This window comes from Salvia hispanica, chromosome 6, assembly GCF_029641045.1.
Source record: "Salvia hispanica isolate PSC_SH4W2 chromosome 6, Shi_PSC_v1, whole genome shotgun sequence".
NCBI classification, from domain to species: Eukaryota; Viridiplantae; Streptophyta; class Magnoliopsida; order Lamiales; family Lamiaceae; genus Salvia; species Salvia hispanica.
In genome coordinates this window covers 33009031-33030927 of record NC_142697.1, presented here as the reverse complement: position 1 = coordinate 33030927, position 21897 = coordinate 33009031, and the positions used below count along the sequence as shown (strand labels likewise).

General features: G+C 39.5%; 1 pseudogene; it reads right to left on the bottom strand.

The window, feature by feature from the left end:
- Positions 1–209: 209 nt before the first annotated feature.
- On the bottom strand, positions 210–21489 carry LOC125206626 (uncharacterized; annotated as a pseudogene).
- Positions 21490–21897: the final 408 nt, after the last annotated feature.

The window sequence follows — 21897 nt, the reverse complement described above, 5'->3', positions numbered from 1 at the left end:
CAGTGGTAAATCCTCAACCATATTGGTCTTGAGTAACAAAGAGCAAGTTAATTAAGTGGTCTATTTGACCTATTCAATAGTATAAAGTTCACCTCCACAATCCCACTCTTACTATAACATCCTCAACAATTCCAATTTCGCAACTTATACTTGCCACATGATCTATTGACATAGTCTTTAGACAATATGAGTTCACTATGCTACAAGCATCATAACCCATTATCGTGAATAGTAACAGAAAAGGCGTATGGTGGACGATGTTTTTCTGTTACCATTGTTGCATAGATCCTCTGGAGAGTAGTCGTTGCTTCAATCATGTTGATTCTTTCATGAGGTACATCGACTAAACATGCCATTGCCACCACAAAAATTGACAACACGCATTGCTCCTTTGCACAAAAATCTTGATCTTCGCCAGACAGCAAAGCGTGTGCAATAGGAACTGAGTTTCCTTGTAATGATTCACTTACCCACTCTTTTAACCTCATTTCCCCATCAAACATATCATCTGTCGGCTTCTTCCCTGTAAACATCTCGAGCAACACTATCCCGAAACTGTACACATCTCCTTGTGTGGACACTTTCCCTTCCATTCCCAACTCTAGCCGTGCAACATGCATCATTAGTATATTTTCGATTAAACATAGACATTTTTATAAACAAAAGACTATAATATCATTAAAGATGAAAAGTTTAGAATTATGCATCACCTGGTGCTGCATAACCAATGGTCGCCAATGTTTGTGTTTGGGCGACAACTTCTTCATCGTCAAAAAGCTTCCCAATGCCAAAATCACCAAGATGAGCTACCATGTCTTGATCGAGCAAAACATTTTTTGGCTTTCCATCATGATGGACAACGGGGAATGTATGGCCATAGTGAAGATATTCCAAGGCTGTCGCAACGTCTATTCCTATCTTCAGTCTCTGGATAAGATCTAGACAATGAATGTTGGAATATAACCATTTATCCAAGCTCCCTTTCGGCATATATGTGAGAACCAGAGCTTTAAACTCTGGGCTACTGCAACATCCAATAACTCGAACAATGTTTCTGTGTCGAATGCTCCCAAGTATCTCAGTTTCAGTATCAAAGCTCCTTTCAGCTCCTTGTAATTGTAAGTTAAAAACTTTTACCGCAGTTTTCAACCCATCAGATAGTGTTGCTTCAATTACCGAACCAAAACTTCCTCTTCCAAGAAGGTTGCTCTCACTAAAACCACTTGTTCCCTGCTCTAGTTCTATGTAAGAAACTCTTCTATATTCAGTCACCGGTGAAATATCAGTGGGATGCACTGGTGATTTCTTCGGTTTACATATCTTTATAAATACGAGGATGACAATCACCATAGTCACAGCTAAAATCACGGAAGGCAGTATAAAGTTCATCAAGCTTCTTGATCTATGAAGATTTTTTGTGCATGGTGGAACTTCAAATCTTATTGGAACACAAAGGGCAAGGTTGTGGGAAAAAGATTGATCACTCAAGTTGCCAAAACAACCCCTTTCTGGAATTTCCCCAACCAATTTGTTGTTGGAAACATTGAAATACTCAAGAAAATGAAGGTCTTCTAATGACTTGGGTATAGATCCTGAAAGGTTATTGTAAGATAAATCCAATGCTATCAAATTTCTAACATTTCCCAAGGATTGAGGAATAGATCCATCCAACAAATTATTTGATAAGTAAAGAGATTCCAATGACTGACAACCACCAATTGAGGTGGGGATATCACCTGAAAATTGATTGAAGGACTAGTCTAGATAGGAGAATGACTTCAAATTTCCGAGTTCAGATGACAATTGACCATTCAAATAATTTGAGAACAAGTTCAAAAACAAGAGATCTGTAAGATTCCAGAAGTTGGGAGGGATGGTGGAATTCAACAGGTTGTAGCCTAAGTTGATGATTCTCAAGGATTGAACTTCACCTAAGCATTCAGGAATTGGACCCGTAAGCATGTTTTTATCAAGGTACAAATCCCCCAAGTTATTCATCCCAAGTTATTCATTCGGCAAATATCGCTAGGGATAGACCCTCCCAATTTATTCTCGTAAAGAAACATTCTTTGGAGTTTCTTCATATTCCCAATTGATGGTGGAATGGGTCCACGCAGCTGATTACCTCCGAGCTCAATAAACAGCACACTACTTAAATTTCCAATTTCTGAAGGAATGACACCTACGATGTGGTTGTTATCCAAGCTCCCATTTGGCATATATGTGAGGATCAATGCTTTAAACTCCATATTAGAACAGCATCCAATAACTCGAACTAAGTTCCTGTGTCGAATGCTGCTCAATATAGTAGCTTCCGAATCAAAGCTCCTTAATGCCTCTTGAAGTTCCAAGTTGAACACTTTTACTGCAACTTTTAGCCCATCAGAAATCTACCTCTTCCAAGTAGGTTGGTTTCACAAAATGAACGTGTTCCTTGTTCAAGTTCTATGTAAGAAACTCTTCCGTATTCAGTAGTTAATGGTGGAATATCAGCAGAGAGTGCCACTGTTTTCTGTTTATGCTTTCTGATGAGAATAAGCATTACAATGACCGCAACGACAACTAAAACCACTGATGACACAATGAGTTTCTTTAACCATGATCTACGATGATTTTCTGAGCAAGGTGCAACTTGAAATTTTATAGGACCACAAAGAGCTAAGTTGTGGGAGAAAGACAGAGCACTGAAATTCGGAAAATTGCCCCCATCTGGAATTTTTCCCTCTAGCTTATTGTTGGAAACATTAAAATTTTCAAGAAAAGGAAGGCCTTCTAAAGATTATTGTATGATAAATCCAATGTAATCAAACCTTTAACCTCTCCCAATGATTGAGGAATGGAGCCACTAAACATATTATTTTGATAAGTTAAGAAATGTTAGTGATTGGCAACCATCAATTGAGGTAGGAATAACATCTGAAAATTGATTAGATGACAAATCCAAAGAGTTGATCATCTTTAAATTTCCAACCTCAGATGACAATTTACCGCTCAAATGATTGGAAGACAAGCTCAGAATCACAAGGTCTGTGATAATCCACAAGCTAGGAGGGATGGTTGAATTCAATTGGTTGGAATCTAAATAGATCTCTCTCAACGATTTAATATCACCCAAGCATTCAGGTATTCGACCCACAAGCATGTTCTCATAAAGGCTCAACTCCCCCAAATGATACAATCGGCAAAGATCGTTAGGGATAGATCCCGCCAATTGATTGTCAAAAAGATATAGCATTTGGAGTTGCTTCATTTTTCCTATTGTTGGTGGAATGACACCACTCAGAAAATTATCATGCAAATATAGATTTAGCAAACTGCTTAAGTTTCCTACTTCAAGCGGAATAGCACCTATGATATTGCAGTTTGAAGCACAAAAGTACTCAAGAGAGATGGAAAAATTCCCAATTGAAGCAGGTAAGATTCCGTTCAGTGGATTGTCTGATACTTCCAGGTCCTTCAAATGTCGACAATTAGTTAATGAAGAGAGAAATGTCAATTCCTGAGTTGGGAATTCTGCTCCACTCAAATTATTTTCCTCAAGGAAAAGCTTTTGTAGAAGCTTCAAATTACCAAAGTTGGGTATGGAGCCACTAAAGGAGTTGTCAGACATATCCATGAAGATAAGTTTAGAAGCATTGGTGAGAGAGCTTGGAATTGGGCCACTAAGTCTGTTATGGGACAAAAGAAGCCATTCAAGATTGGGAAATGAATTCCCCATATCTAATGGAAGAGTACCAGAAAATTCATTGTACAAAATTTGTAACTCGTTCATTGTTGATGTATTGAATAAGGACGATGGGATGGATCCATATAAGGAATTATTGTACGCAGTAAATTCCTCGAGTAATGGCAGAGTGCCAATCACTTGTGGTAGTTCACCTGCCATATATGTCCACATTGAATATTACAATATTACACATACCATGTCATAAAATAATTTAAATAGATCCCTTATTCCACCTACTCAAATTTGAAGATTTTTTTTATTAATTTGAAAAAAGAGTTATTTAAACAATTCCTAACAGGATGTATTTACTAAAGGATTTTTGTTATCATAAAATATGTTAAAAGTACCAAGAAGCCAAAAAGGAAAAGTTGTTTAATTGGTAAAATCCATGTGAGAAATTAAGCATCGAACTTCATCCAAATAATTTAAGGAAGTCATAAACAAAAGGAAGAAAGGATCAAGTATAGATACCTGTGAAATAATTGTTTGACAAGTCCAACACTCTAAGCATGCTTGTATTTCCAATTGCACGAGAGATGGTTCCACTGAGATTGTTGTTGTATAAGTACAAGATCTCAAGATGTTTGCATTTCCATATATTTGGTGGAATATGACCTACAAATTATAGAGGGTTCAAATTAGTCACTTCCTATTGTTAGTTTGTTAGTCCCTCGTGTAATTACTGATCATCTCCTTTGTAATTGATTTTTTATCAATTTGTAAAAAGAGTTATTGCATTAAAAATTTTCCTAACAGGATGTATTTACTAAAGGATATTTGTTATCATAAAAAATGTTAAGAGTACATAGAGGCCAAAAAGGAAGTCATAAACAAAAGTAAGAAAGGATCAAGTATTGATACCTGTGAAATGATTGTACGTCAACTTCAACACTCTAACCATGCTTGTAGTTCCAATTGCATGAGAGATGGTTCCACTGAGATTGTTGTTGTTTAAGTACAAGAACTCAAGATGTTTACAGTTCCATATATTTGCTGGAATATGACCTACAAATTATTATATGACTGTTAGCCTGCTCCTATACACAAAAACATTACCAAACTCAGAGGTGGAAACTTTTTAGTTTTTTTCTAGTGTTAAAAATATACTCCATGAATTCAGTAATTTTACATGTGTGGTGCAGTGGACTAACATTCTAACTATAAAGAAAGGAGAATAGTAATGCGTTTATGTATATATGTGGAGATGTTCATATGAGAACTTATTGTATAGTAAGAACGTGAAGCTTTTTCAGCCCACTTGGATTACATTCACAATCATCCATGGTAGTTTTGGAGTGATAATTTTTTGTAACTACTCGGCCGAAATTCCTCGTGAAATAATTGTGTTATTTAACGAAAATCCTCCATTGATCATCGCAAAAAATGATAAACAATATTCCCTCCGTTCCTCATAGCTGAGGCGGAAATTTTCGGCACGAAGTTTAAGAAATAAATGTTGAGTGTGTTAAATAAATAGATAAAAAGTAAGAAAGAGAAAAAATGTAGAGAGAATAAAGTAAAAAGTGAATAAAGTAGAGATAATAAAGGAAGAGAGAGTAAAGTAAGAAAGAGGAAAAAGTTACTATATATGGAAATGACTCAACTATGAGGGAACTTTCCAAAATGGAAAAATGACGCAACTATTTCCGGTTAAAGAGGCGCTTTCAATGTTTAACACCTCTAGTCGTGTAAGTTTCCCTATTTCGGCTGGAATTCCTCCTGAAATTGTGATATTTAAAGAAAGTCTACCATTGATCATCGCAACAATTAGATGCAATTTCTGCTGTAAAATAAGATACTAGGAGTACTATATTTGAATATCCAAAATAAATTCCAAAACAAATACTTCTACGTAAAAATCATTGTACAAAAATGAAATTAGATAAGCATACCTTGAAAGTCGTTCTCATCCAAATACAACTCCCTAAGCATGCTCATTTTCCCAATTTCGAACGGGATGATACCACTGAGATTGTTGTTGGATAAAGCCAAGCGCTCAAGATGTGTGCATTTCCATATATTTGGTGGAATTGGCCCTTCAAATTAGACAAAGTTGAAGAAACAAAGTGATAAATAGTTGAAGGAATTTTGTGAATCAAGGGGGTGTATGTAATATTTCAAATTATGGACATACCTTGTAAGTTGTTAAGAAACAGATATATGAAATTTACTTTGCAAATTATGGACATTTCAAATTATGGAAATTTACTTTGCAAATTAAACTATATATGAAAGCAAGTGACTATATAGAGCATCCATGTGTTCAGGAAATTTGATATTTACCAGATAAGTTGTTGAAGGCCAAGCTCAGTGTGTCAAAGTAGATATGTTGAAAATGGAGGATGGGATATTTCCAGTTAAAGAGGCGTTTCCAAGGTTTAATAACTCTAGTCGTGTAAGTTTCCCTATTTCGGCTGGAATTCCTCCTGAAATTGTGATATTTAAGCAAATTCTACCATTGATCATCGCAAGAATTATATGCAAATGTAAAATGAAATATATGTGAATATCCAAAATAAATACTTCTACAAATCATTATAAGGAAATGATTTAGAGAAGGGTCTAGGATATTATAACCAAAAGCTAAATCCTGTTAGTTGATAACCGTGATAAACCAAGCAAACGACCATTTGCGCAGGTCAGTGCGCATACACTACATTACTGTGGACTATGGCACGCTGTTTCTTGAGCTAACTTTTAACACAGATCGAAAAGCAGAATATGATGAAAATTACATTTCTGTTGTTTCTGTACCATTTGATCCTGCAAAAGCTTTGATTGGTTCAAGCCCAAGTAGAGCTTAAAGTAGCTCTTGTGCACCTAATCAAGTCAAGCACTAACCAGTTTCCAAAAACTTATTATCTGATCATGATATCGTTAAAACTTTTCACTATGTGCATCAGCTTAAAGAGCACCTAATCACATGTCAAATTACAAGTTTACAATCTACTCGACTGAATTGAACCATAAAAGTCCTCAGACAACAGCTAAAATTAGCAAAAAGCACGATGAAGTACAAAACACGAATCCATACCTTATGTATCAATCCATCATCAATAATCGAACTGCTTAGCCTCTTAAACAACTCATGCACCACTAAACACAGCTAAGCAAAGGCAAGAATGGCGGGAAAGAGAGGCCCCTTAAAAGGCATGGTTATCCATACTTATATAGGTGAGCTAGGATCGTTACCAAGTCGATGTGGGACAAGATATTAAATATTTAACACGCCCCCTCACGTGTGGGCCGAAATGACACATCGGACTTCCATCAAGTGGGTAGGCAAGAGAAGGGATAAAGGGATAAATCCATCATCGACTTGGGCCCGCTCTGATACCATATAAGAAAGGGGCCACTCACCCCTTAAAAGGCCTTATAAGGGAGGGGTTATCCACACTTGTATAGACAAGCTAGGATTGTTACCAAATTGATATGGGACAAGATATTAAAAATTTTAACAGGCTGATTCTCTCTATCTCTCTCTTCATTCCCCCAACAAATCTAGTATCGCCCTCAATCATCAAAACAAAAATTGAAATAAGATGAGCGTTTACGACATTCTGTTCGGGGTAGATTTCATCCGCAAGAAATACGAAAAATACGATATTGAGAAGCAGCGCGATCAGAATGCCTTCTCCGACGACGCCGTCGCCCACCTCTACTCCACCTTCGACTCCCAAATCAACCTCGCTCCCAAAAAAATTATTATTGGGATCTGATTTTCGTCTCCAGAAATCGAAGATTGCTGCGTATGAGACGGACAGGGCGACCGTGGTGGCGTTGTATGCAGAGGTGCGGCGCATCAAGGCCAGGCTAATGGATGAAGTGCCTAAGTTGAGGAAACTTGCTCAAAGGAAGGTTGTTATTTTTTGTCTTAGCCTTTTTGTTCTGATTCTTGTTGTAGTATGTTACAGACACCCCAACTCCGCCGATCGACTCCAACATCGACGGGAGATGATGTGAGAACAGACGATGAGGTGATAGAGAGGGAGACAACAGCTACGACGGAGAGACAGTCGGAGGAGGAAGAGGTGCCAGAAACCGTGGCACGGAAGAAGGAGACGACCATCCGGAAGCTTAGGCCAAGGGAGAACATCAAGCCTCAGGACTTCTTCAAGAATTACGTCGCCAAGTGAGGCGCATAATATCTTTAGTTTTTGCTTTCTTAGTTTTGTTTTATTGTTGAATATTTTGTTTTATTTATTTTTGCAAACATTATGGAGTCGGGCGGTTTATAAGCCCCGTCGGGTTTTTCTTTTTTGGAATCTTTCCCGATGAATAGGTTTAAGGTGAACCAACCCTAGGGTCTTTAGACAATATAAATAGGGCTTTCATTAATTCCGTATTCAATTAATGAAGAATTATTTGTCCAAATTACTTGTGTAATACTCTTGAAACCCTAATTTGCTGCTGACCGATAGACCTCCGCGCCAGCCGCCGACCCTACTGTTGAGGGCGCCAGAATTGTGGTATTGTGTGTGTGTCGTGACAGGAATTTTTCGTTAAGAGAAGTGGGCTCTTAACATCTGGTGCATTTCATCTCGAACTCATGGAAATTGAGGAGGAAGTGCAATGATCATTGGTTGTATTGACTGGGGGCAACCCGCCGTAATCCAGTGCGAAACCGCCACGACTTGGGCGGCCCACCACGACCCCCGCCGCGTGGCGATCCACCCCTGGTCGTTCGCCAGCGACCGGATACCAGTACGAACGATTAGCAATTCCATCTCCTTTTATTTCAACAAAGTGGCATCAGAGCCGATGGCGAGCACCAGCGTGGCTACGACAATTGGAGCATTCAAATGAGAGCACTTCTTGGCGCGCAAGATGTGTGGGAGTTAGTTGTGACCGGTTATGAAGAACCGAGTCAAGATGAAATCGAGGCCATGTCTGCAGCTCATACAAGGATATGGAGGGAGAAGCGTATGAAATACAAGACCACTCTATATCTCATGTTTCAAGCCGTAGATGATTCCGGCTTTGAAAAAAATGTTGGTGCCACGACATCCAAAGAGGCATGGGAAACATTGCAGAAAGTGTTCAAAGGCGCTGACCGAGTCAAACAAGTACGACTCCAAACCTTGGAAGGTGAATTGGAGGCCATGAAGATGAAAGAGACAGAAGGAGTTTCTGATTATATCACTCGTGTCCAAACGGTGGTAAATCAACTCAAACGCAACGGTGAAAACCTAACCGATGCCAGGGTCGTAGAAACGATTCTACGATCATTAACAAAGGATTTTGAGAACGTGGTGTGTGCAATTGAAGAATCAAAAAATCTAGAGGAGATGACCATTGATGATTTAGCTTGGATCCCTGGAGGCACACGGACAAAGAAAGAAAAAGAAGAAACAAGAATCACTTGATGAGGCCTTGCAAGCCAAGGCGACAATTAATGAAGAAAAGCCATGTATGTGCAGCACGATCACCAAGAAAGAGGAAACTTTGGAGGCCGCGATACTGGTTATGGAAGAGGCTATGAGAAAAAGAACAACCACGATGAAAGACAACAACCAAATCTTGCTCAAAATTGGCGTGGTGGAGGAAGAGGTCGTGGTGGCGGAGATGGCCGAGGTCGTGGAAGAGGCGGCCGTTCATATCGTCCCAACGTTGATTGTTACAATTGCGGCAAACACGGACACTATGCAAGAGATTGTAGATCTCCGAGACAGGAAGAAGAGAACATGAATCTCGTGGCTGAAGAGGAGGAAAAAGAAGATGGTGTTCTCATGATGGCATATGATGACACCATTCCTGATATTGATGTAGACACGGTGTGGTATCTTGACACCGGTGCCAGCAATCACATTTGTGGGCGCAAACATCTCTTCACGGAGATGGAAGAAATTAAAGATGGGTATGTATCATTTGGTGATGCCTCAAAAATTGAAGTAAAAGGTCGAGGTAAAATCAGTTTCTTGCACAATGGTGAAGAAAGTACTATTGAAAATGTGTATTATGTGCCGAATATGAATAGCAATATTCTGAGCATGGGACAATTAATGGAGAAGGGCTACTCGGTATTCATCAAAGATCAAATGATGCAATTGAAGGATAAAAGAGGTTACGTAATTGCACGTGTCGGAATGGCCAAGAATCGAATGTACAAACTCAACTTGCAAAATGTTCAAGAGAAATGTTTGAAAGTAGACATGGAGAACGCCATTAGAAAACTGGCAAAAAATGGTATGGTCCATGGGCTACCAGATATAAATTACTCGAGATCATTCTGTGAAGAAGGGTCCTCGGCAAACAAGCAAGAAGTTCGTTCCCTAAGAAGGCGGAATATCACGCGAAGAATATTCTCGAGATGATACATACAGACATATGTGGTCCAATCACACCCGAGTCGTTTGGAGGAAAGAGGTATTTCATCACTTTTATAGATGACTACACAAGGAAGACGTGGGTGTACTTTCTTAAAGAGAAATCTGAAGCACTTGAAACTTTCAAGAAATACAAGATGATGGTTGAAAAGAGAACGGGCTACAATACTAAGGCGTTGCGGTCAGATAGAGTTGGTGAATACATGTCAACCGCTTTCACCAAATTCTGTAAAGAACAAGGAATAAAAAGATATCTAACCGCGCCCTACTCGCCTCAACAAAATGGTGTAGCAGAAAGGAAGAATTGAACCATTCCTGACATGGTTCGGTCAATGTTGAAAACCAAAAAAATGGCAAAAGAATTCTGGGCGGAAGCAGTGCAATGTGCGGTGTATGTACAAAATCGATGTCCTCATGCAAAGCTGATGGATTTGACACATCAGGAAGCATGGAGCGGGATAAAACCAACAATGTCACATCTCAAGATATTCGGTAGTGTAGCCTATGCACATGTACCGAATCAAAGAAGAACCAAGTTAGATGATAAAAGCAAAAGTATGTGTTCATCGGGTATGATGAGAAGACGAAGGGCTTCAGACTATTTGATCCGAATGAGAAGAAGGTAATTGTAAGCAGAGATGTGCATATAAATGAAGAAAGTATGTGGGATTGGAACAACAAAAATATATTAGTACCTGAAGAAACAGAACCATCAATCTCTACACCAATGATCACACGGACGAATCACTCAACAACAAAGATGAAGAAGAGCCAAGGCAACCAAGAATGAGAAGTTTGCAAGATCTCTATTATACAACAGCTGAAGTACACCTAATATGTCTGCTAGCTGCAATGGATGAAGAAATTGCTGCTATTGAAAGAATGACACTTGGGAAATGGTAGAATTGCCGGAGAATCATCAACCGATAGGAGTTAAGTGGGTAACAAAAAGAAGATGAATGTTGAAGGAAAGATTGAAAGATACAAGGCGAGACTCGTTGCAAAAGGGTATTGATGAAGATCGGGATGAAAGATGGAAGAGATTTGAGTTTAAGGGAGGAATTTGTGAGCTAAACTCAAATATATAAAAAAGTCAACATTGTCATGCCAAGAGTTGGGGCCAACTAAGTGCCATCTATCAATTTTCTAGAAGCATGAAGAAAGAAGTCAATTTTATTTTGAATTTGTATTGAATAGTCACCGTAAGTTTCTTGAAAAGAGGAACAAAACCTCATCATTTGTTTTGCTACTTAAGTCGGTCAAGGTGAGGGAACCGCCATAATGAGTCTATAAATATGAATTGCATGTTATGTATGAGAAAAGAGATTAAACTTTCAATATATATAAATTAAGTCCTCCACTACTTTTGTGAATTCTCTCTCCTTTTATTTCAACATTTTGATCGGATCATGGCTCGTATCCAAATACCGAACCCTTGCCATCGCCAACGGGTTTCGATATAGAAGACTGGCTAGGGGTGGTCGACGTGGAGCACTTGTTCGCCAGGAGGATTATCGCCATGACGGCGACTGGAATGAGGATTTCCCTACGGATAATAGGCTGGTGCCCTACCGGCCACGGCGGCAATCTAGTCGGGACCCCCGGCGGCTCGTCAGAGAGGTTGGCACGACAATTGCCGCAACACATTGTCTTGGGATCCCCTGCCAGTGCAGGACAGGCTACACTACCAGCACAAATCTGAACTAGGCATGGAATGAATATTTGTGCTCCCCATTTCGACGGTTCGGATGCGACAAGTTGGATATTGTGTGTGGAGTACTATTTTGATCATATCATGATGCCTGACGAAGATCAACTCCAGTAAGCCGTGATGCACTTTGACCCACCGGCGGCAGAGTAGATATTTAATTATAGGAACAACAATCGATTTGTCACTTGTTCTGAATTCTTGACCTGAATAGTTTCAGGAATTACATTGGTCCCCTGGCCAAACTGGTACAGACCGGATCAGTAGCGGAGTACCATGATACTTTCAAAAAGTACTTAAATAGGGTCGAGGGTCTTCCTGGTTATGCTCTAATACCGATCTTTGTAGAGGGCCTAAAACAACCCATTCAAGAGAAAGTCGAGCTGCAACAGCCAAAGTCATTTGCAGAAGCAATGGCACTCGCGCTTCACTTGGCGGCTAACCAAGATCATCGGTACCAGCAATCGTCATCAACACAGAAACGACAATAGTCCAGCCGAGACTCGCGACAACAACCGCTGATTGTGGCGGGTTAGTCGAGCAGTTTGCCGCTGGTGGTCAGCCTCCTCGCGATCAGGAACGCTCCAGGATGGCTCTGATTCGGGTTTCTAATGCAGAAAAGTCGGAGCGTTCGCGAAAGTGTTTTGCGCTGTAAAACTCCTTTGTTTTGTTGGGGACGAGGACGACGATGTTCAAGGGCAGTTTTTGGGGACCAACAGGATGAGGAAGTCATTACTGAAGATATCTCTCACTTACATGCTTTCACCGGAAACAACCGTACGATTCCCTTCCAGGTGGTGGGTGAACTGGGAATGACGGAAGTGCGTATTTTGATTGATACTAGGAGCACTCACAATTTTCTCTACCCTCGTTTAGCAGAGCGTCTACAGTTCGCTGTCACCGATCCGACCCTTCAGGGTATATGTTGGTAATGGGGCGTCTTTAATGTGCTCCCATGTTTCTCGTCAGGCCAAATTGACAATGCAGGGCGCCCAATTCTTGACCTATCTACATATCTTGGACATTCATGGGCCGGATGTAATATTGGGCATGGCGTGGTTAGAATCTTTGGGGAAGATATCAGCCGACTATGTTGGCAAGACGTTGGAATTTCAAATGGATGAAAAGATGATTGTACTACAGGGTAATCTGTCGGGACCGCAACACATATCGTTAAACTCACGGGCATTGTTCGTTTTACCTAGTTCACGAATTCCATGAAATTGTGGCCCTCGAACCCGAGGATGGGGCGGGAACCTGCTGTCCACCGAAGCTAGTTTCCCTACAGACCTGCTGATGGATTTCAGCCGAGTTCTAGAGGATCACAAGGGGTTGTTTGCCATACTTGAAGGGATGCCCCCTGCCCTAGCCTTCAATCACATGATTCACTTACTCCCTGACATGAAGCCGGTCAATGTGCGATGTTATCGCTACCCTTACTTCCAAAAGAATGAGATTGAAAGACAGGTGAAGGAGATGTTAGATCAACGTATCATTCATGTCCATTTTCGTCACCAGTTTTGTTATTTCGGAAGAAAGACGGGACGTTCCGCTTCTGGATTGATTACCGTGCTCTCAATCTGGCGACGGTACCGGATCATTTCCCAATCCCTACCGCGGATGAGTTATTCGATGAGCTCGGCAAGGCAAAGTTCTTTACTAAATTGGATCTACCTTTCGGATATCACCAGATCAGAATACACGAGGCTGACATATTTAAAACTACCTTTCAGATGGACGATGGCCACTTTGAATTTTTGGTTATGCCATTCGGGCTTATGAACGCCCCATCTACTTTTTAGGCAGCCATGAACAACATTTTCCAGCCTCTTCTCCAGCGGTGCGTAATTATGTTCTTTGACGAAATCCTAATGTACATCCCAACCATGGAATCTTACTACGCGCATCTGTCCGAGTTACTATCGGTCCTTCGTGTTAATCAATTTTATGTAAAATTGTCCAAATGCTCGTTCTGCAGCACTACTGTTGAATACCTAGGTCATTTGATTGCAGATGGTGAATTAAAGGCAGACCCAAGGAAAATTGAGGTGATAAAGGAGTGGCCTTTACCACAAAATGTTAAGCATCTGCGCGGATTTCAGGGGTTGTCCGGGTACTACCGCTGATTTGTGGCGAATTATGAGTTATTGCAGCCCCCTACAGATTTGCTTAAGAATGAGTCCTCTGCATAGACACTGGCAGCAGACGACGCCTTCGAGGCGCTCAAGTTGGCCATGACATCGACTCTGGTCTTGAGATTGCCGGATTTTAGCAAAAAAAAATTTGTCGAAACGGATGCATCCGACGTGGACATAGGGGTGGTGCTAATTCAGGAGGATCACCTAATCGCTTTCTTCAGTCGCAAATTGGGATCGAGACGCAGAGTGGCTTCTACATACCATAAGGAGCTATATGCCATTGTCGAAGTAGTTCAAAAGTGGAGAAAACATCTATTGGGGCAGGAGTTTATAATTCGCAGTGACCAGAAGAGCTTAAAGGAGCAACTACAACCGGTAGTGCAGACACCGGATCAGCAACTATATGTGCGTAAATTAATGGGGTACAAGTTCTGAATTGAATATAAGAATGGGACTTCCTACAAAGCGGCGGACGCACTCTCCCGTCGTGAAGAGCCGGGACAACTGCAGGACTATAAGAATGGGACGTTCAGCTACCGGAGGAAGAGCTGACGCCTGATCTTGCGATGCAGGTGGCTGACGGGTTTTGTCGGCGGTTGCTCACCCAGTACGTAAGCTCCTTGATGTGCTGCGTAGAGTAATGGCGACAAGGCCAGATTTGGTGGATCCCCTGCTCACCTCTCGTTCACTGATGGGCTTACATAATTTCATCGTCGAATTCTGGTCAGCCAACTTTCCCCATGAAGAGGCTGTTGTTGGAAGAGCACCATAGCACGCCCCTGGCAGCCACTGGGGCACGAGCGGACTTTCCGGTTACTAGCAGCGGGTTTTTATTGGCCCAAGATGAGGAAAGATGTAAGGGATTTTGTGGATGCGTGTGTGATTTGCCAACCCACCAAATACTCAACCCAGAAACAGACGAGTTTACTTCAGCCTTTGCCTGTACCTTCGCAGGTTTGGGACGACGTCGCAATGGACTTCATAAACGGGTTGCCACAGTCGCGTGGTTACACGACGATAATGGTGGTCGTCGACAGGCTATCCAAGTATGCTCACTTTGCCGCCCAACCTACATGCTTTGATGCATTACGGGTGGCTCATTTGTTCGTCAACACAGCAGTTCGCCCCCATGGTTTTCCCAAAACATTGGTGTTGGATCGGGATTCAGTCTTCTTAAATGCAGTTTGGGAGAAGAAACTAGGCTTAGTGGGACAAAATTGAACTTGACCAACGCATACCATCCCCAGTCGGATGTGCAAACGGAGATCCGAAACAAGGGCCTAGAACAGTATTTGCGTGCTTTCACGGCCGATAGACCATCCACCTGGTCGAATTTTCTTCCACAGGTGGAGTTGTCTTTCAATTGCTTCCATCAGGCCTGCCTACCTTTTCGGGCGTTGTATGGCCGTGAACCCTGTGGCGACCGCACCTTCGGCTAAGACCCCCTCCCCAACGTGGCGGAACTAATACGGCAGCGTGGGGAGCTGCTTATTGAGTTGCGTTAAAACTTGTTGAGAGCGCAGCAGCGCATGATTGCGGCGGCAAATAAGCATAGGCGCCATATTGAGTTTGAAGTGGGCGACTTGGTGTGGTTGAAATTGCAACCGTATCGCCAACATTCAAAATTGGCTAAGCGGTTTTACGGGCCGATATCCGCGAAATTGGCTAAGTGGTTTTACGAGCCATTCGAAATCCTGCAGCGTATCGGCCCGGTAACGTACAAGATGCGGTTGCCGGAGGGTAGTCGCATTCACAACGTGTTCCACGTCAGTCTACAATGAGCATTCGTGAAGGACGATCCAGTCGTTCCCCTACCGACCAAGTTCTTCAGGAGCAGACCACTCACCCATCCGGTGTCGATTATCGACTCCCAAGTCCTCTGGGATAATGGAGCAGCAGTCGAGCACGTGATGGTCAAATGGTCGGATGGTTGATAAGGCTAATTTCATGCATTGTTTATGTGGATAAATTCTGTGATTTCGTAGGTCTAACAAGATTTTATAAGCCAGGTGTGTAGAGAAACCGCCAGCCCCAGGAAAAAGAAGAAGATTACCGGAAGAAGAAGTTAGCGGGAGAAGTGAACAGAAGAGAGAAGAGTTGCTAAACGAAGAAGCATCCAAACGGAGGGCAAAATGGGAATCACAAGAATAGTTTAGAAGCTCTACCCACTATAAATAAGAGCACGCGTTCAACATGAAGATCATCTTTTTCTCAACATCGGCTCTTAACTTAGCTTTTCCATTTTTCTCTACACACACCTTTAGGGGAATCATCTTGGGGGGTTCACATTTCTGATTCAGTTGTGGTGTAACACCGTCTCCACGGAGGCGAAGATACAATCGTTTATTTGCTTTCTGTTTACATTTCGGATTTCCCAAGTCTTCGCTGTTCGAAGCTCGGTTGTATTATGTTTTAATCTCGTTGGATATTGCACTATTTTGTTATGGGATTTACATTTCTGTTCTGCTATCTTTACATTTCCTCTTGCTTTCGATGCTTGTTGATGTTTGATCTGATGTTGGAGTTTGAATTGTGCGGAGAATTGTAGTTGATTGGTTGGTTTTGTTTGGATCTGTGAAGATTGGAGATGAAAATAGTGTTTGATTGTTGTGGATGGCTTGGATCCGGAGTGGATGAAGTGTCCGATGTCTGAATCTGTTCACGTATGCATGGTTACGATAGTTAATTTCTGTTTGTGTGTTTACCTCGTCTAGTAATTGTAGATCTGTTTTAGTTTCAGTAGTTCTTTGTGTTAATCGGTTTAATTTCGTTGCCCAGTTTCGATCCTTGCTTGCTCTGTTTTGCATTGGTTATTTCGTGATAAAAGTTAGAGAAGATGATATCGATGTTAGTTAGTCCTTTAGTCGGTTAATTCGCAGCTTTATTCTGTCGTACTATGCTGTTTAGGGAAATGGTCCCCACGTTTCGTTTTTCCTCTGTCTAGGCTAGTTTAGGAAGTCGTTTACCAAGTCCAGTAGTTGTTTCAAATGCTTTTGGTTATTATGCATGTTATGCTGTCTCTGCGTAGATCTAGCTGTTAGAATAGAACATTTCATTTCCCAAGCCTAGGAATTAAATCTCAACCCCGAGAAAATTGCGTGGCAGCAACCAAAAATAGTTTCCAGATCTTTTAGCGTGTTTATTTACGCATCTGTCTCTGTGGATTCGAACTCTGCTTCCTGTACTAACCTTTTTAGCATAGCGGGTTGAGGGTTTTGAAAAGCTAAGGAAGTGATTATGTGCCCAACGACAAGTAACCCAAAAGTTCTATGAGTTCCTAGACCCAGTATCTAGTGGATTCTCTGGATCGGGACATTATTGATTTAAACACACCTCGCTGACCCCAGGCTCTTCAATGGTCCAGAGTCTCCATCATGGGAGCCTTTGACGGAGATGAGAAAACGATTTCCAACTCTTTCCCTTGAGTACAAAGAGAGCTTTAAGAGGGGGGAGTTGTTATAGACACTCCACTCTGTCGATCGTCTACAACATCGACGGAGGAGATGATTTGAGAGAAGACGTGGAGGTGATAGAGAGGGAGACAACAGCTACGACGGAAAGACAGTCGGAGGAGGAAGAGGTGCCAGAAACCGTAGCATGGGAGAAGGAGACGATCATCCGGAAGCTTAGGCCAAGGGAGAGCTTCAAGCCCCGGACTTCTTGAAGAATTACGCCTCCAAGTGAGGTGCGTAATATCTTTAGTTTTAGCTTTCTTAGTTTTTCTTTATTGTTGAATATTTTTTTTATTTATATTTGCAAACATTATGGAGTCGAGCGTTTTATAAGCCCCGTCAGGTTTTTCTTTGTTGGTTCTTTTCCCGATGAATAGGGTTAAGTCGAACCAACCCTAGGATCCTTAGATAATATAAATAGGGATTTCATTAATTCCATATTCAATTAATGAAGAATTATTTGCCCAAATTACTTGCGTAATACTCTTGAAACCCTAATTTGCTGCCGACGTAGAGACCTCCGCGCCAGCATGGAGAATCAGCCGCCGACCGTAATGTTGAGGGCGCCGGAATTGTGGTATTGCGTGTGTATCGTGACATGAATTCTTTGTTAAGAGAAGTAGGCTCTTAACATAGTAACATCTTATGTTTGTCATCATAGAAAAGTGTTGAACATACAATGCTGTTTTTGGACAAAATCAACAGGACAATGGAAAAAAGAGATAAACGAAATTGATTGGATAATAATGCGTGGTGTCCCTCTTGTTTTTTAGATGAGATTTTATATTTTTAGCCAAAAGAAGCGATTCAAGATTGGGAAGTGAGTTCCCCATATTTAATGGAAAAGTACCAGAAAATTCATTGTACGAAATTTGGAACTCCTTCATTGTTGATATGTTGAATAAGGACAATGGGATGGATCCATACTAAATACGCTGAAAGTCTCAAGTATTGGCAAAGTGCCAATCTGTTGTAATTCATTTTCCATACTTACCTCCGTCCAAAAAATATAGATAAAGATGTTGATGACACTAATTTTAATGCACAATTGGTAAAGTAAGAGAGAGCGAGGGAAAATGTGGTGGAAATAGTGTTACTAGATTGTGGGATCCACAATTAGATTGATGTGTAATGTTAATATTGGTTTGAAACGTTCCATAGTTAGAATTAGTCTAATTTTGGTGGATGATCTAAAATGGTAAAATTGTCTATTTTTTTAGACAAATACAGTACAATATTACACATTCCATGTCATATAATAATTTAAATAGAACCCTTAATTCACTATTCTCCTACTCAAATTGAAGAATTTTTTATCAATTTGAAAAAAGAGTTATTTAAAATTTTCCTGACGGGATGTATTTACTAAAGGATTTTTGTTATCACAAAAAATGTTAGAAGTATATAGAAGCCTAAAAGGAAAAGTTATTTAATTGGCAAAATCCATTTGAGAAATTAAGTATCGAACTTCAGGTTGAACTTCATTCAAATAATTTGAGGAAGTTTTAAACAAAAGGAAGAAAGGATCAAGTATAGATACCTGTGAAATGATTGTTCGACAAGTCCAACTCTCTAAGCATGCTTATATTTCCAATTGCACGAGAGATGGTTCCACTGAGATTGTTGCTGAATAAGCTCAAGATCTCAAGATGTTTGCATTTCCATATATTTGGTGGAATATGACCTACAAATTATAGAGTGTTCAAATTAGTCACTTCCTATAGTTAGTCTTTTAGTCCCTCATGTAATTGATTCTATTTTGTAAAATTACTACATCTTCTTTGTAATTGACTGTATTCACAAAAAATTATACCTAACTCCGAGGTGGAAATATTTTACTCCCTCCTCCATCCAAAAAATATACAAGTTTTACCATTTTGGATAGTCCACCAAAGTAGACTAATTCTAAAAATCGAAAGTGTAAACCAATAATAACCACACACATCATTCTAAATGTGGACCCCACAATTCATTAACACTACTTACCATCATATTTTTCCTCCATCTCTCTTACTTTATCAATTACGCAATAAAACCCGTATTATTTATAACTTTGTCTATTTTTTGTGGACGGAGGCGTAATTTTTTTCTAGTTATTTACTTTTTTTTCTTTCCACTTTAACTATGTGTAGATAAGCTTTTGAAGTATACTAGTACGTAGATAATGATCAATCTTGCTTATTGTTGATTTTTGTAATCTTGTGTAATTGTTGAATGAACTGTTCAAAATAACTGAATTGCTGTGTAGCTTAATACACTTACCAAAAACAAAATAACAAGTACTCCATCCGTTCCCTTATAGTTGAGGCGGAACTTTTCGGCACGGAGTTTAAAAAATTAATGTTGAGTGTGTTAAATAAATAGATAAAAAAGTAAGAAAGAGAAAAAGGTAGAGAGAATAAAGTAAGAAAGAGAAAAAGTAGAGAGAATAAAGTAAAAGAGAGTAAAGTAAAAAAGAGTAAAAAGTTACTATATATGGAAATGACTCAACTATGAGGGAACTTCCCGAAATAGAAAAATGACTCAACTATGAAGGAAAGGAGGGAGTACAATTTTTTTCTAGTGCAATAAATTATACAGATGAGTATTTTTGGATAAATATACCAAGATTTTAGAATGACATTTTCCAGCCATTAGGATGCGGAATTTAAATATTGCTTTGATTTGATTAATTTTGGTTACCAATTTTTTAAATATGATCTGATCACCTCTACTTGTGCATGTACCGTGACTAGTTTGTATCTCAAAATCAAATAACCTTATCCAGATAAGGAATACATTTGCGACATATATTAATTATGGGATTGACAAACATACCTTTCAACTTGTTATTATAAATATATAACTTCTCAAGCTTCAGTAGATTGTGGAAAGTTGGGATACTTCCTGACAAGCTATTGTCAGATAAGCTCAAGTATGTCAAGGAAGACATGTTGAAGATTGAAGATGGAATATCTCCGGTTAGAGAAGCATTGTCAATGTTTAATATCTCTAGTCTCGAAAGATTTCCAATTTATGTTGGAACTCCTCCTGAAGTTATAAAATAAACATAATGAGAAGCCATATACAAATAGATCATGATCCATTTTGCATACTCCATTTGTCCAAAGAAGGATGACCCTTTCTTTGGACTGTATGGAATTTGATATATGCAGATTTATTTAGTGTGTTAAACGGGGAGAATAAAGTAAGAGATAGGAAATAATTTACAGATAAAGGGGTTTCTATATTTAGTAATTTGTCATTTTGGGTGCGACAAAAAAAAATTGAGTCATTTTCAATAGGACAGAAGGAGTACAAATTAGTGATTTTGATGATTACATTAGAACCACATATTGGAGTAAGAAGAAATTTATACCTCGATAACCATTAATGTATCCCAAGTACATTACAATAATACACATGCTAATTATATGCTTGTAATAAATTAAATGGAACCCTTATTAATCTAGTCAAATTGAAGATTATTCTTATTAATTTGAAAAAAATAGTTATTTAATATTTTCCTGACGGGATGTATTTACTAAAAGATTTTTGTTATCATAAAAAAGTACATAGAAGCCAAAAAGGATAAGTTGTTTAATTGGTAAAATTCGTGTGAGAAATTAAGCATCAAACTTCGTCAAAATAATTTGAGGAAGTGATAAACAAAAGGAAGAAAGGATGAAATATAGATACCTGTGAAATGATTGTACGACAAGTCCAACTCTCTAAGCATGCTTGTATTTCCAATTGCACGAGAGATGGTTCCACTGAGATTGTTGTTGTTTAAGTACAATATCTCAAGATGTTTGCATTTCCATATAGTTGGTGGAATATTACCTACAAATTATAGAGTGTTCAAATTAGTCACTTCCTATAGTTAGTCTTTTAGTCCCTCATGTAACGGGTTCTATTTTGTAAAATTACAACATCTTCTTTGTAATTGACTGAGTCACAAACAAATTATACCTAACTCCGAGGTGAAAAATTTTATTCCTTCCGTCCACAAAAAATAGACAAGTTTTACCATTTTCGACCGTCCACCAAATTAGACTAATTCTAAAAATCAAAAGTTCTAAACCAATACTAACCATACACATCATTCTAAATGTGGACCCCACAATTAACACTACTTACCACCATATTTTTCCTCCATCTCTTTTACTTTATCAATTACGCAATAAAACCCGTGTTATTTATAACTTTGTCTATTTTGTGTGACGGAGGGTGTAGCTTTTTTCTAGTTGTTTACTTTATTTTCTTTCCACTTTAACTATATATATAATTATATTTAAATGGGTGAAAAAAAAATGACTCAACTGCAATGGAACAGAAGTATACATTAAAGACTTATATCATTGGATTAACAGACATACCTGTCAACTTATTATTATCAAGATATAAATTCTCAAGCTTCAGTAGATTGTGAAAAGTTGGGAGATTTCTGGAAAAATTATTTTGTCCAAAGGAAGATGACCCTTTTTTTGGACGGTACGGTATTTGATATGTGCAAATTTATTTTGTGTGTTAAATGGGGAGAATAAAGTAAGAGAGAGGAAATATA